Source organism: Erithacus rubecula, assembly GCF_903797595.1.
Source record: "Erithacus rubecula genome assembly, chromosome: 2".
NCBI lineage: Eukaryota > Metazoa > Chordata > Aves > Passeriformes > Muscicapidae > Erithacus > Erithacus rubecula.
The window spans coordinates 106,802,560-106,817,792 of NC_136685.1; the positions used below are offsets into that span (position 1 = coordinate 106,802,560).

At 40.9% G+C, this 15,233-nt stretch overlaps 1 long non-coding RNA gene across 1 annotated transcript in view; it reads right to left on the reverse strand.

Annotated features, from left to right (window-relative positions):
* LOC306816590 overlaps window positions 1-2,372 on the reverse strand; it is a 150,471-nt gene extending 148,099 nt beyond the window's left edge. The window contains exon 1 of the long non-coding RNA XR_013777717.1: window positions 2,255-2,372. This is a non-coding gene — a long non-coding RNA (uncharacterized lncRNA). The remainder of the gene's footprint in view (window positions 1-2,254) is intronic.
* Window positions 2,373-15,233: the final 12,861 nt, after the last annotated feature.

The following is a 15,233-nucleotide window of genomic DNA, read 5'->3' on the forward strand; positions in this document are numbered from 1 at the left end:
ATGTGAGCTGTACCTGGATGGCTTGTCAATGGCAGGAACATTTCCTGACAAAGTGACCTCACAACTCCACACCATCTGGGTTGGGTTGTGACTCTGAAGTGTATTGATACTTGTCAGAGGTAATATGCACAGTAAAATCTACTTAGATAATTAGTTGAACAAGAAAACAAAGTATTTTAAGTCTTGACTTTATCTGAGCTTGCATAAAAGATTTCCACACTGGGAATTTCAAAGCTGGACTGGACTTACTCTGCATTTCCCTGTTAACCTATAGTTGAATAAAAGAAAATTGTAAAAACTATGGAAAACCAACATCTTTAAAGTGTCCTGGCTGGCTGTGTAGATATCCAGGCATTGCACACTTGTACAAATAACTCTTAGTAAGACAAAACTTCACCTGCTTCTTCACAGGAATCCAACTGCTCCTCCTCCAGAACCTTTACAGAAATAACCATCTTGACACCTCACAGCACCTACCTGATGTTCTGTGCACAAACATGTCCTAGCACTGGGAATTCTGAGGGACTGGAGTCCAAGCACAGGGAATTCTGATGGGAGGGGAGTGAGTGGCCCAGAGCCACAGCCAAACCCAGCCTTGAATGCAGCATCAGGACACATCAGCTTCACCTCCCACACCCAGGCTCCTACAACTGGACCCCCATGTCACTGTAAAACACTACCTGAGAGAACCCATATTTATGGAAAGTGTATATATTTCCTGATGGAGTGGGAAATACATCTTTTTTAGCTGTTCATATTAATTTTACGAGTTCTGTGCGTGAAGATCATTATTAATGTCTTCTTGAGATTTCATTAACACTACAGAAAATCCCCAGCAGACAGTAAATTCCCTGTTTTTCCTTTTTTTTTAAGCCAAAAAGGGTGGATAAAAGACCTATAAAATAAATGCTGAGTGAATAGGACTCTCGAGCTATAGAACCTGTGCTGTGAAAATTCTACTTTGTCTGGCAAACACGATTAAACAGAAATCTATGAACAGCATTTTTTTTTTTTCCCATTTCATAGAGGGGGAAAAAAAGAAATCAGATCTGACCCAGTGACTTCGATGACAATGGTGAGAGTCTTACTTTGTACAAAGAGTTATAAAGACAGAATTTTTACTCTTGGGTGGGCATTTTAACATTCCCAGTGATGGTGCTTCACTCCTGGACTTGCTGAGATCACCCAGCACAGCCCTGGCTGGTGGCACCAGTGATGGTGTCATCACCCCTGACAAGTCCTCCTCATAGGGTTGGTTTAGGGGTGGGGGTTGAGATTATTTCCTGAATTACACAATATAATTCAATAAAGTGTTGGCAGAGTGTGGATCACTATAGCAGACATCTGAATGGTGAATCTGAGTTCCAGGAGGACAGACTGCACACTTTTACAACAATTTGGGTCGTCTCCAATTGGAATTCAAAGCCAGGTGTCAGTGGTGAAGTGCCTGGAGGCCATCACAATAACTGACTGTGTCACCTTGTCCTCCTAATGATCCTTATACATTCAATGTAAACAACATAAAAGCAAGTGCTTATTCAAGCAGGACCACTACATATGTTTACCTGGGACTGTTGTTCTAACTTGCACTGACTATAAAAAAAAAAATAACTGGCAAGAGAAAAAGAAATGTTCAATGGTACAGCAGAGCATCAAACAATGGATTTGGAAGCCTGGTGCCTGCTGGTGTTTGAAACAAACCCCAGAAGCTGCTCTTGGGGGGGGCCATAATGGCACATGCAGTCTATTTGGAGACCATTTCTTGTCTTCCAGTGCTGTGTGGCTCTTATTATAATGATAATATTCAGCATTTATATGGCTATTTACATCTTTCACATGCTGTACCAACAACTAATTAATCCTCACAACACCCTGTAGGGTAGGTAAGGATTATTATTCCCATTTTATAACTGGAGAAATTGAGAGAGAGGGGTAACAGTGACTTGCTGGAAGGCACTCAGCAAGTTCAAGGCAAAGCTCAGATGAAAACATGGGAGTTGCTGGCTCCCAGAGCCCTGTCTCAAGAGCCAGCACCTGATTTTAGAGCCACTGTTTCAGCCAAACCCATCCAAAAAGCAACATGAGAGTTTCCATTAGGTGCCCAAAGCATTTCAATCCTGGCATTGGAGAGGTGGTGCAGGCTCAGTCTTCGACCTTCAAGACCCCACTGGACAAAACCTCTGAGCAAACTGGTCTGGTCTAATGGATGAGCCTGCTTTAGGCCAGATGTTGCATTTAAGGGTGCCTGAATTACCTGATTTTATGAAGCAGGTGTGTTTTCCAAGAATGTTTTTTTCCATCCTTCCATCTGGGCTCTTCCTACAGGTGCTCTCACTTCCACCTGGCCTTTGGCAGGCAACCCCACCGGGAGCAGTAGGTCTGTGCCAACATAAACAAGTAAATGTAAGGCCAAAGGCCAATTAGCACTGAACAGAAAAAAAAAAAACCAAAACAAAAAAACCCCAAAAACAAACAAACAAAAATCCCCAAATAAACAAAAAAAACCCCAAAACAAAACAAAAAAACAACCCAAACTTTTCTATTTCCCTACTTGTATCCAAGTTTAACACCATCACTAGATATAGACTTTTCCATGAGAGAAGACTGCATCCAGGTTTTCTTCCAGGTCCACACTCTGCATTAGAGGACAGGAGAAGTTCTGTCCCTGTGCAGCCCCATCCTTGTCACCAGTTCTGGATTCAGGGCCAAATAAGAAATTGGCAATAGCAATATAAACCCTCTTGAAATAATTCTCTGCCTAATGCCCTCCTTGCTGCAGGATCACAGCTGAGACCAAAGCTGATACTCCAGTCTCCTCAGCTGTAGCTGGTTATTTAGGGGAGCTTAAGTTTCTTTTGGGGAAAAAAAAAAAAGGAACAGTTTCAAAAACTGCTGGGTATCCTGTGGTTCCTACTAAAATGAAACTGAGCTGTTTGGGAACTTTCATTATTTCATTCTGATGCCTAATGGGAATGGTTGGACACAAAACAGTTTGAGGAATTGAGCTTTAAACATCCTTATCAACTCCCCTGCTCTCCTATAAAAGATTGTTTGTATCCTTTTGCATGTACTTCATCAAACAGAAGGAATTATAACACCCTGACTACTGGAAGGGGAAATTAGCAGCCACATTGTCAGGAAATGCCAAGAGAGGAGAGTGCACTGAGAGCAGACCAAACAGTAAGTTCTGCTTTACAGACCCCATCACACAGGTTAATAAAAGCCTGGTTCCCTGGGCACACAGCCACCTCCCTTGAGAAAGAAGGGGTTTAAAAGGTGAAGTGATGGCACTGGTTACCAGTCACCTGTGCTTGTAATGCCCCAAGGAGAAGTCAGTGGATATCAGCCAGCTGTACCTGACATTGCAGTTTATTCCCCAACCTGGCCCATACACTCACCTACAGTGACAAACTGTTTTGTACTGAACCACACTGCCTAAAGAGTAAGGAGACCCCAACAGAGCCCAAAAGGAGCATCTCAGAGATAGGAGCCTGTACAAAAACTTCTCTCCTACTTTTCTTTCTCTGTGCTTTCCCAGGAGTGAAGCCAAAGCCTTACCTGTATTCAATATTCTCAGAAGCCACATTTAGAGCTTGTATTTCTCCAGGTAGGGCTGTGTGTCAGACTCTTGTGGCACACAAGGTTCCCCTCACTCTCTGAGGGTCAGTCTGACCAACACACTGAGGCCAGCTCCTCTCTCCCAGCTCCTGGCCATCCCCTGGGGACAAAAGGCTGGCCTCACACAGGTGGCAGAGCTGGTGTAGCAGCAGTTTCTCAGGTTCAGCAAGAGCACAGCAGGGTAATGTCAGAACCCTTTTAAGGCACTAAATATACACCTGTACCAGGCTCCCCCACACATCAGTGTCCAGGGGGGTCACAGAGCTGATTACACACTGCAACACCAACAAAGCTGCTCCACAAACCCTTCGTGAGAGTTATTAAGCTGTTGACAATATGAGAATCAGATGAATTTACCACTGCTTCAGTAATTGTCTTTCATATATGAGCAACCCCCTACATACAACTTTTATGATTCATCATATTTATTTTTTGTTTCCTCAAGCAACATCTTTTATTAGTTGCACACTCACTACAGAAATTTAATTTCTGCAAGAGAACAACAAAGCAGTTGATTATTATTATTGAGAATCTGGTACAACACAGAGTGAAATAAAATCTATAAGGCATTAAAATGACAGATTAGGCAAGAGCTGTATTCATTTACAAGTGTTAGAACATCATGTTAATGCCTCACAAGCACAACATAAAATGAAAATCAACTCTTTCATGCTGCTTTACTAATACTGCAAAGCTCCATGGAGCACAAACAGTAGTCCCTGTTAAAGAGGCACTGTCCTTTTGTAGTTTTTACAGGCAGTGGCTTTATCATTAACACTTGACAGAAAACTCTTGCAGCCCATATTAGCTATAAACTTGACATTTCAACCACTTATGGATTTAAAGATGATTATTACCCATCTCAGCCAGACCAAGTGTATTAAGTATATGGCTGTCCTTCAATGAAACTTTAAAATTCATGGACAAAACCTCTTTGGTTTGAAATGCTCATGAGGAAAGCATTATCAAAAAACTTGACTTTTCAGAGTTGCTGCAAGGCTACCATGGCCAGATTTCCATTCACATGAATTTCTGCCTGCAGCTTAATTTACTACCAAAATCCCTGAACATTAAGTGACAGGGCATACAAATAGCAATACTTTACTCACACCAATCCCATCACTGGCAAAAGCATTTGATGGTGTTCGTATTCTTTGGATCATATTCTGTGTTGGTAAAGTCTAGATTTTCCTGGACATATCACCATTATTTTTTTGCTTAAAGTCATCCCTTAGAGCTTCAAGTTTGGAAAATGTTCCCCTGCTTTGGAATATGATGCTGCTTGTTCAAGTCTTACAGAAAGGAAATCCATGGACTTTGTTTAGTAACAACCAGATGTACAACTTGTTCTAATTTGTTCCTCAATACATCCTCAAGGATTCTGTAAAACATTTTGAGGGATGTTTATGCTCAAAAGGGCACCTGTCACTCCTATAGAGAGCACAGCAGTATCAGCATAAAGTTCAACAGAGCAGGAAAAGGTTTTAATGGGCTGGAGAAACATTTTCATATTAGGTGGCAGGACCACCTTGCTGTGGCCACCAAAGCTTCCATGAGTATCTCCTGCAATAACTTTGGAATAAAAACATCCTTTGGCCAGATGCAGAGGAGCACAGGAGAGACCTGGAGAAGAAGCAGATGGGTGTCAGAACAACACAGGAGAGAAGATGGGGAAGGATTATGAGGAAGGAGGAAGAGTCACAAGATGTTTTTCTCCACATAGACATGGTTGGTATCCAATCTCCACCTCTTGTTGCACCACTCTGGGCTCCAGCCACAAAGGGAATAAAGCATAAGGAACAATAGGACATATAATAACACACTGGTAGCAATTTAAACAATGCACCTAAGCTGCTAAATTGTAAATAAATCAAATACTGGAGCACAACAAGCCTCCTCCTGAAAAATGCTCCCAGGAAATTACCATCACAGATGCTTTGCTTCATCAAGGGTTAACACTTTGTGTGTAATATCCCTTGGAGAAACAAACTGCAAACTTTCTGATCTACAAACTCACTAATTTCTAAGAAAGCCAGAAGCAATCCAATTTACTGTGATGCTGAATAAATCTGTAAATTACCTAAATCACAGAGGGTTGAACTTGACCCCCCTTATTATAAACTATCCTTTGATGAGATTATAAATAATAAAAAATAGGCACAACAAAGTAGCTCACACTCTGAAAGCACTATTGAGGTTCCCTAAAGCCAAGTGCTCCCATAAACACCTGGAGCAGGGAGGGGGGAGATCCTTTCTTAAATAAGATAAAATTCTCTCCCCAAGTTGCCAGAAGAAAAGTTGGTATCTGGAGATACAGCCACTGGTGGATATACACTGAAATATTTATCCACAAAGAGGTGAATGACACGATGGAAAACCCTAAAAAGCATCAGGAAATAATGAATAGTGCTTTCCCCAAAGGCATAGCTGGAAGTTGTAACAGGATTTCCCCTCTGTCTTCTCTCCAACTTTATCAAATGTCCTGTCCTCATCTCACTTGAAGGGTGAGTGACAGCTGGGGGAGGATTCTCTGCAGGAACACTCATCTCATCTGCTTGTGTACCTCAGTAAAAATGTCACCAACCAAACTACATTGCTGGAAACCTGAAAAATTCTGTCCTCCAGCAAAAAAACCTCTTCTGCTTGCATTGTTTTCCTTCCCAACTCATTCAGTTTTAAATCAGTATAAAGTTTATCTTAATGATTCCTCTGGAACACCACCACCAGATCCAGTGTAAACTGCCCCACCACCACCACCAAAAAAAAAAAAAAAAAAAAAAAAAAAAAAAAAGATACCTTGACAGAAGTATTTTTCAGGCCACCTTTCACAGCCACAACTGAGATGGTTCTATTTTGCCAGCTCAACCTCACTAATTTATTTTTTACTGCCCATGAGCCTCCATTTTATTTTTTAATCCTGCACCAAAAAAAAATACAATTCAAGAAGGTTTCTGCTCTCTGAGCAGGGAATATTTTCAGGCTGCTGATTCATATCATTAGCTGCCATCCTTCAAAATCACTGCAGAAATCCCTGCAAAAATCTCAGAACCAGATGTTTTGACATTCTATGCATTCCAGACCCCTTATTACTTTTTAAAAATTGATTAATTGAAATAACTCCTCTATTAAAATGTCATTTTAAAAACTTGAGAAATAAGACTTGATAAGGAAGAGGTTTGGATTTTTCCACTAGACGTGTTCTTAAAGACAGACTGATAAAGTTCTGCATGAGAAATTAGAAGTACAGATTTAAAAAAAAAAACCAGCAGAGTGGGCATGGAATGAATTACACCAGCTTTTAGGTTCAGAATTTCACTCCACAATTCCATTTCATTTCACATGTAATTGCAAAGGAAGGGAAGAAGTTTAAAGCCTGAAATGGAATGTGCACCTAGATTTTTTTTCTCCCTGTTTTGAAGTCAACGTTAAAGTGTTACAGGACAGTATTACAGGAATTTGCATTTTTGTTATATAAAATATTTCAGACTGTGCAGTACATCCAAATAAAGTCTGACAGCAATAGCATTACAGTTCTGTGGATCCTGGTGTTTCAAGGAACCAGTAGCAAAATAATGTCTGGGAAGGAAGGCAGGCAAAAATGCAGAAATCCTGCTCCAGACCAGAAAATAAATATATATATATATACGTATGTATATATACACACACATATATATAGGGAGGAAAAGAAATGGCCCTGTAAGGCAAATGCAATATTTTGGATGACACAGCCATGTGAACTGCTGGGAATAAAAGGAAGTATAAAAACAGGGCAGCACTGCAACAGAAGGTAATTTCTTCAAGGAAGAGGAGAACCAGCAGAAGAGCCTACCTTGCCAACAGCCAGAGCTGTGTCTCAGATGCAGCCATTTGCTCACAGACTCTTTGGGGAAAGTTCAGATGTAGCTTTGCTGCCATGGAAAGCACACACCTGTACAAGCATCTTTATTCACCAGCCCAGAACCATCTGAACTGCAGCATGCTCAAAATACCAAAGGATTGATAAATATTCTATCTAGAATATAAAAATACTTTTTATTGTTCTATGTGGTTCTCAAAAGCATTTTGAAAATTACAACTAAATTCCAACCTGTTACTACTTAGTTGTTTGTTTGGTTTTTTTCAAAATGAACTCCTCCAACCCTGGCATTGCTGCACTTTTCCCTTCACAGGTGTTGGTGTCTTCCTCTAAATTTCTTATCCCAAAAAAAAAAAAAAAGCTTTGAGGCCAATGTCCCTGAGCAGTTACCAGGAATGGAGTATTCATGGGGAACTTTTCAACCTGCCATGATCTCAGTACTCAGTGTTTGTTCCTCTTGCTGTCCCCCAGTCAGAGTGAGTTAGGTCCAGATCCAAAGTGTGACAAGGGCTGTGAGAGACTGGGATTTGGGGCTGTTCTCTGTGCAGTCACACATACAGCATGTTCACAGGGAGAATGAGATTCCAGAAAGCCACAGGGCTTTAACTTTGCACCAAACTCCCCAACTTTGCTAGTGAGGTCTATAAGGAAGAGCATAGGAACAGTGTGGTATGAAAAGATTGACCTCTAGAGCCATTTTGTGTCATTTTCTGTGTGTCTCAAGCACAAACACTAAGCCAAGATGAAAGTGTGGCTCGAGAGAAATTAATCCTGGACTTAAGAACCCTGAACTTGCAAAGGTGTTTAATAAGAGGCAACTTCATTCCACCTTGAAAAGGGGCATTTGGTGACAATTCTGCTTCTTCCTGTTGTGGAGTTCTTAAGGCAGGGATTCTCTCATCAAGATGCCTCTGCTTTCTGACCCAACCTTGTCACCTACAGAGTTTGACAACCCTGAGAGGGACACTTTCCATACTATTATCAGCATCCCTTTCCCTCCCTAGCCCTGGGAAAAAAACAGGAGCTGGGATGAAAGTCACTCAGTTAAACTTCAGTCTGTTATAAGGAGATCAAGACTATGTCACAAGGAAATTTCTAGGACTGTGCCAGCACCAATAACTGCTCTGTTACCCATAGCTAGGGATCTGCCCATTGTCATAACTCTCTGTGGTCTCCAAAACCCAAGAGATGGATCTGCCCTGACAAGTGTCCTGGACAGAAAAATGGACAGTGGCAAACTGCTGCCACCTCTAACTCTGTCAAAAGAAACAAGTCTCTCCCTTTAGTTGTGTGCTCTTAGCCATGTTTTCTTTATTTATAAGTAAAGATTATTAGCTGCAGCATTCCCAATGTGTAATTAAATGTGAAACCAGCCAGAAGCTCCATCTGGATGGAAGAAGGTTGTCCATCAGTGAGCAAAGCCCATCTGCAAAAACATCATTCACCTCTTGCCTACATTTTCTACCTTTCCATAACTAGATAAATAAAGTTCTGGGGGGATTATGGTTAAAAAAAACTCAGGGACTGCCTCTGTCTGAAACATAACAAACAGCACCTCAAGGCTGAGCCTGAAATACCAAAATAAGAACCCTCTTACACAGAATTAACTTCTCCTAACAACCATCCTCTGGGCTGAGATCTGACAGCAATGGCAATGTTCAAATCTAACTTGGTAACAGAAGAAATTTTATAGAAATCTGAAAAAATGGGCTTGGGGGGGTCTGTAAAAGAAATTAGAGTATTGTTCCTACCAAACATAGGATTTCCACTGGTGGCAAAGCAGATCTGTTTGGAACTTTGGCTGATGCTTAATAATTTCATAGATCAATGTAAGGTTTAATTGATGGAACAGATGGAAGACACAGACTCTACAGCATTAAAGAGTTATACTTAATGCATTGGAATAACTTGGGTTTAAAATGTTCCCATAATTGTTTGGGCACTTCAACAGTGGCATGAATTCTGTCACATATTTCCACTCATACTGATTTACAAGTTTATAATATGAGTTTGTAAACTTGATGAGATCTGATTTTGGTAGTGGAGAAAAATTCATTAATTAAGCAAAAAGAAGGAAAGTTTTAAAGAGAGCTACTCTTGGTAGGACAGACAGCTAACAAAGGCCAGAGCTATTCAGCTGTGATGTACTGAAGTCCTCCATGCCCACCAAACAATCTGAGTACACATTTAGATGATTTTGATGAAAATCAGTGATTTGCACAGCAGGATCTCTACAGTCAAGAACAACACTGAGCAAAAGAGCCACATCTTCACAATTAAGGATAAGCATATCTTAAAATTACATTTTTGCTTTGGATTTCTGTCCACCTTTAACATTAATTACAGGTGATTATTTATATACAAGAGGATGGTGAATTTGTTGATAAACCAAGATTTCTTTTCAAGGCTGATTGACTCTGAGGTTTTCTTGAAAAATTACTCTTTCCAGCATCACACAATAAATGGTAATTTGATAATAATCTCTCTCATTTATATCAGTGTAGAAAGACAAAGTTGGACCAGGCCTTATCAGTCTTTCTTTGAAGAAAGACCAATAATTCATATAAAGTGGCTGGGGCAGGCATGAGGATGTTGCATGTTGAAAAATAATATGAACCTACTCTAATTTGCTATTATTCTGCTTTCAAGCCACAAAAGGCAAAAAGGCAATGCACTTATTACAATTTGCTTCCCATTACGTTACTGAATTACAACCTGTGCCATGGAAAATAAAATAAGGACTGGGAAATTCATTCAGGCTGGATTATATCTTCTGGACATAGCTAAAAACATGCAGGCTATCCAGTGCCCAGAGTGGCCTCAGAGAATCTCAAATGACTGAAAAAATACCCACCCATCTCCAGCAGTTCCTCTTATGGTCACTGTAGCACTGCATGTGTGTGATCCATGTTCCCTAAAAGCCCAGACAGGGACTGGCTTCTCCCTGTGCTGTTAATTGCTTTCCTGTTGGAGAAGTCAACATCACTTCAGCTCCTGTAGGATCCTGCAAGATGGCACAGTCTGTGCTGGTCCATAATGACATCACATCAGCCCCAGTTCACCCTCATCCCTTTAAACATCTGTCATGTGAACAGCACAAATAGATTGACATAAAATGCTCTAAAAGGGCAGCCTTAAAAGACTCCAGCCCTCCCTGGCCATATTTTAGAGGCACCAGATGCTGAGAAGCGTGGGACTAACTGATTTCCAGTACAGTGAGATGCCTGGGAATTTTCAAATCCCATTCAACATCTTTTGCTCCTCCAGGAGCACAAACACCAAAAGAATCTGCCCGATACCCTTTTAAGATGGACACTCACTGTGGCATTTCTCTTCAGCACTAGCTAGTATAGCACAATTACAGGTTAAGTGTTGAGTTATCCTTTCCCTTTACAGACATTCCACATGGAAAGGGGTGGCTGTACCACACAACTCCCCCTCCCACTCCAGCACAAGGTGACTCCCTACTCAGCAAACCCAGTCTGGTTTTGTACAGAACTGAGAGGAGCTACCAAACCACTCATCCAAAAATACAGCTGTGGTTAACTACAGGTAAATTAGCCAGCAACTGGATAACTCAGAGCAAGGAATAAACAGGATAAACACCTCTGCAGAGGTGCTCCACAACCCTTGCGCACACATCTCAGATATCTTGTTATGCCTCTCTTGCTCCATCAGGTTTTTGTTTTATTTTCAGTAAGCAAATGACCACCCCCACTCTGCCCCAACAGAGCTGGTGATTCACAATCAAAGGGACACCCCCACCCATGTTAATGTTCATCTGCCCTTCATTATGCAGGTGAAGTTGTTTTATGGGTTGTCAATAGAGATACAGCCAGACTCTGTCCCTGCACGGCTTCCAACAGAACACAGACCCAGTGTAAATTGTGGCATTTCCATTCTGTATGAAATTCAATGGGCTTTTCATTTTCAGCATCAACCTAAACTAGTTCAAGTCAGTGTGTGGAGGCGCCTCTGCCACGAAGCAGCAGTTTGCATTAAAATTACATTATATTGTTTTGACATGTCTGAAGCAAAGGTTAAAATCATCTTTTTGCTGGACATTGTTTCTGTAATATTGCCCCACTGCAGAGCTGCAATAGGAACAAGCCCAGAATGATGTGAAATATTTCTGATACAAATTTTATTTTTATGTGAAACTATTCAAATGCTGCTGTACAACATGAACTACCTGAACCAAATCAAATCCTCAGGTCAATTCCTTCTTCCGAGTGCTCCTTAGATAACAAAGTCTTGTTCTGCGAATCTGTTCAATATATTAAAGTTGATTCACTCGGACAGTGTGTAAGATATAATACATTAATCTGGGCCATTTCAATTTCTGAGGCTGGGACTATAAAACTGGTGTGCTGCATATCTAATTTTTTTTGAATACCTGATTTATGCATCCCTCTGATGCACAGTGTCGATGGTATGGCGGATGCGGCTGCTGCATTAACAACGGGCTGCATCAGCACTCAAATCTTATCTTGTTAAATCAGACAAATGTAGCTCAATGAAAAGGAAGGAATAAATGCCTGGGATGGTTGAAAGGAGTGAATTTTAATCCTGTTTGTTAGGGGACTTTCATGGTGGGGGCTGAGCGACTGAGGCAGCAATGTCCACCAAGAGCTTATGGGACTATGAATTATTACATGCTCACACATACAACTACACAGGCAGGGTATACAAAGGCACAGTTTTTCATTTTATTCCTACACAGACAGGTAAACATCCCTGCACCAACATCCATCCAGATACAAACACACACCTCCATAAAACTGCAGAAATAAATGCCTTTTAGGAAAAGCAGGTCTATATTTACAAAGTGTAAATTTCCATCTCTCTCCGATTCAAGAACAACCATAATTGCTTCTTTGTATATAATTTATCATTTTATGCAGGGAAACAAAAGTTCTCACATGGCCTAAGTATCCAGGAATAGATTAGATTTTCAGAGTAATTATATATGTTTATATGATTTTGTGGTTGGATGGAGTACTGCTGGCGCTCTATACACAGTCAATATTAATTCTCAAGGAAAGAAAATGTTCCTGTGTTTGCACAATCAACGAGACCTTTAGAAATAAGCTTTCTGCCAGCCAAGAAAAAGTTTCAATGGCACACACTCTGCAGCCTCAGCTGAGGTATTTACAATAAATGGAAGGTATTGTCAGAACTAATTCTTAAGGAAGACCCTGAATCACTCACTGTAATTTGAATTCCCTTCTCTAGTAAACTCTCCTATTTCATCCTCAAACTGTAACTTGGTACAGAACCTTTGTTTATGAAAATGCATTTGGGAACAGACAGGGATCACAAAACTCTTCTACAAGACCACAATCAAGGCAGCCTCAGCAGCATAAAGCCCCAGTCCATTCAAAGCCAAGTTAGAGCTGGAATTATTTAATCGGCTCAAAGGTGAAATTTCATGCCCAGTAAAACACTGGAAATATATTATTTAAGCAGGAATCAGTTTAGCACTTACTACTCTTCTCTCTCCACAAAGACTAATTGTAACAGGAAAAAAGTCACAAGATCCCATGTCTGCAGTCTCTAGCATGTTCCTGTGTCCAAAACTACGAGGTCACTTGTCCATTTGTGACATGATTCACTGTTTGCAATGATGCAGTATTAACCAGGAGGAGGGCTGAAAAGAGCCTGTCGTGCTCTAATACCCCACATAACTCTCCCTTCTGCAAAAGAGCTGGGACCAAATCCTTGAAAAGAAATTTGAATGCTGGGTTTCATTTCCCTTTTGAGTGAACGCAAAGGCTCATCTTTAAATTCATGAAATATAAACATTTTAGAGTTGCTATCTTGAGTTAACTTAACCCAGCCTTAAAAAACCCAGTAGTAAAGAGAAGCGGTGATGGAGGCCCAGACATGACAGAGACAATTCATTACAGACCTTTTTGATCCAATTATCCAGGAGAGGTTGGGATATGCAGCCCAAATATGTGCAGTGCAATGGAAGAGAATGTAAATAAAGGGCACATTCTCACTTTTCCTAAAAGTTCCAATGGCTTCCCTCTATCCCATGCATATTAACAAGTGCGCAGATCAATTCAAAGCCTTATTTCTCTTTTGAGAACAAAGGGTGAAAAGCACATTTATACCAACAATTCCAAATCTAAGTAAGAAATAAGAGCTAATGGTTCTGACTGCTTTGGAGAATTGCTGCTAGGAGGGAATGTTCTCCTTCCTCACTGGTCTAGTGAACACTGCACAGTCCGGAAAGCCAGGAGAGGTATTTCAGGGGGAGACAGGGAATGTTCTTTGTGTGTTTTAGGGAATTTACACTCAGGCTTGTGCCACAGAGCCACGGCATTCTAGGGAGGACACGCCTGAGGTCTTGGTGGCTGCCAACCCCAACCACTCCTGCTCTCACCAAGAGCCCTGCTCAGGAGAAGCAGCAGAGAGACACAAATAAAACGGCCAAACCTTGGGGAAAATACAGATAAAAGGAGCAAATCAAGATAATTGTGCTAATTATCATAATGAAGGGAAGATTTTGTGTTTGCATGAAGGCTCCCCCTCCCCCGCCACGTGCGCGGTGCTGCGGCCGCATCCAGGATAAATGAGTTCCAGGCCTGGCTGGATGCTCGGGTTTCTGTCAAAGTGGCTCCATTACATGTGCATCCCCCAGGGTCAGACTGCATTAGCAGACTCCTTTATTCCATACATGATGAACTCAGGACCTGGCAGAGTGTGCTCCAAAAATCCATTTACGACGGGCATTTGCGGCGTCCGCAGGAACTTTGGCTCACTTTAAAGCAGGCTGGGGGTTTTGGCTTTTCTTTCTCTTTTTTGTTATGTTTCCATTGGTAGAAAAATAAACCCCGAAATGTCTTTGAGGTCATGGAACAGTGACCCCATTGGCTGGGCTAATTTGATTGTGCCAGAACAATAGCACTGTACTCCTCTGCCAGCCAAGTGCATGCTAATTATGCGATTTGCCCTTGATAAGACCTTGGTGGGTCATTCAGCAGTTGTGATCTGTCACTGACTTCTAATCATGTATTATCGTCTGGGTGAGTCAGAATGGTACCCTAAGCTTTCTGTCTTTACAGCAATGTGGCACTCTAATTACCTTATGCCAAGTGGATATGCAGAGACTGAATTAAGTGATCACTGTGATTGCCTTCAAAATCTTCTCTTTATCCTTTGTGTTGCTTCTCTGCAATTTACATTTTAAGATGCCGAGAAGCTTTTGGTGAAACTGAAAATGCCACTCTAAAAAAAAATTATGATTTTTTAATTTAAGAAAAAAAAAGAAATGCATCTCACCAATTCCTAACAGTATTTAAATGCTGCTAAACAATATATCTCAATAAGACTCTCTCAGTAAACTTGTTGGAAATTATTAGACATGCTTTACCTTTTAATCTGCAGCTGAAAGAGAAACAAAAGGAAAGCAGCCTAATCTCCTCCTAAAGTTTTAACAATGCAGGATTGCTATTTAATATGTAAAAATTATTTATAAAGTGCTTTTCCACACTGATTTTGCCTGTGAAATGCACACGTAGATATAACAAATACTGAGGAGCAATGTAAAGCTGGAAAAGCTTCATTGCTGTGCTCATCATGTTCATTAATAACAGCAAAGATGGGCTGGTTGACCCTGGGAGTCTTACAAATTCAGGCAAAAATTCCTCACCTATTGGCTCAGGCATTTGCTGGCAATTCAAGGGATCTATGAAAATGCACCATATTTCACCCAGGACTTTAAAAATCAGGGGTTTAACTGCAGTGTGCT